This window comes from Gossypium arboreum, chromosome 6 (assembly GCF_025698485.1).
Source record: "Gossypium arboreum isolate Shixiya-1 chromosome 6, ASM2569848v2, whole genome shotgun sequence".
Taxonomy (NCBI): domain Eukaryota; kingdom Viridiplantae; phylum Streptophyta; class Magnoliopsida; order Malvales; family Malvaceae; genus Gossypium; species Gossypium arboreum.
In genome coordinates this window covers 88,055,799-88,057,458 of record NC_069075.1, presented here as the reverse complement: position 1 = coordinate 88,057,458, position 1,660 = coordinate 88,055,799, and the positions used below count along the sequence as shown (strand labels likewise).

The 1,660-nt window shown below is 39.5% G+C and overlaps 1 non-coding gene across 1 annotated transcript; it reads right to left on the bottom strand.

Annotated features, from left to right (window-relative positions):
• Positions 1-539: 539 nt before the first annotated feature.
• Positions 540-646, bottom strand: LOC128294833 (small nucleolar RNA R71). The gene has a single exon (XR_008285140.1). It is a non-coding gene; the product is annotated as a small nucleolar RNA R71 (small nucleolar RNA).
• Positions 647-1,660: the final 1,014 nt, after the last annotated feature.

Below are 1,660 nucleotides of genomic sequence, written 5' to 3'. Positions count from 1 at the left end.
AGATGTTTATGAGTATAGATCAGATTATCGATTTACTCCCAGTAGACCCTGAAATTGAGTGAACTTTTAGACAACGAAGATGTGAACAAATAGCTCATAGATAGAACGAGATGGACCTTGGAAATCAAAATCAAGACCAAGGTAATCCTATCCTCATTGTCAATGATAGGGATCGATGCATCAGACAATATGCTGTGCCGCTTTTCAATGAGTTAAATCCAAGAATTAGAAGGCCAGATATTGAGGCAACCCAATTCGAATTGAAACCAGTGATGTTTCAAATGCTACAAACAATGGGCCAATTTAGTGGTATGCCCACGGAAGATCCACATCTCCACCTTCAATTGTTTATGGAGGTGAGTGACTCATTCAAGATAGCCAGTGTGACTGTAGACGTATTGAGGTTGAAGTTGTTTCTGTACTCTTTGCGAGATCGAGCACGAGCATGGCTCAATTCATTGCCACCAAGTTCTATATCTACATGGCAAGAATTAGCAGAGAGATTTTTGGTTAAGTATTTCCCGCCTAGCAAAAATGCTAAGTTGAGGAACGAGATCATAACTTTCCAACAATTGGATGACGAGTCTTTGTATGAGGCTTGGGAGAGATTTAAGGAGTTACTTCGTAAGTGTCCTCATCATGGGATTTCTCATTGTATCCAGTTGGAGACATTCTATAATGGTCTTAATGCACATACAAGATTGTTGGTAGATTCTTCTGAAAATGGTGCAATTTTGTCTAAGTATTATAATGAGACTTATGAGATCATCGAGAGGATCGCAAGCAACAACTATCAATGGCCAACAAATCGAACAGCTTCAGGAAGACGTGTAGTTGGAGTTCATGAAGTTGATGCTCTCATTTCGTTATCAGCTCAGGTATCTTCTATTTCCTATATATTAAAGCAGTTTACCTCTAATGGTGCTAATAATTTTGTAGCTCAGCCACCAAGTCCATTCTAAGTAGTTTATTGTGTGTACTGTGGGGAAGGTTATTTTTTTGAGAATTGCCCATTGAATCCCGAGTCAGTATACTATGTGGGGAACCAACATCAAAATAGGAGTGGACAAGGACTTCAGTCTAACATCTATAATCCTTCATGGCGTAATCACCCCAACTTTTCTTGGAGCAACCAAGGAAATGGACCAAACAACACTTTATGCAGCATAGACCCAACCAATCTCAGGGGTTTAATCAGCAAGCTCCAAAACCACCTCAAGCTGAATCATCAAATAGTTTAGAGAACTTGTTGAAAGCATACATGGCGAAGAATGACACTTTGATCTAGAGTCAAGCAGCAACACTGAAAAATTTGGAAAACCAAATGGGTCAGTTAGCTACGGAGCTTTGTAATAAACCATAAGGAACCTTGCCAAGCGATACTGAGAATCCAAGAAATTTGGGTAAAGAACATATCAAGGCAGTGGCATTGTGGAGTGGTAAAATTTTGGAGCCCCGATTGATTGATGTTGAGGACGAGCCTATTGAAAAGGGGGAAAGTCAACCAGCTATTAAAGTCCCTACATCAAAAGAGTAAGAATCTGCAAAGACTGACAAGGTAAATCCTAACTTAGTGAATTCAGATACTTTAACATCTACTTTGGATGCAAATTTACCTACTCAAAAGAGTTGTTTGGTTCAACCGAAGGTTCCATCACCT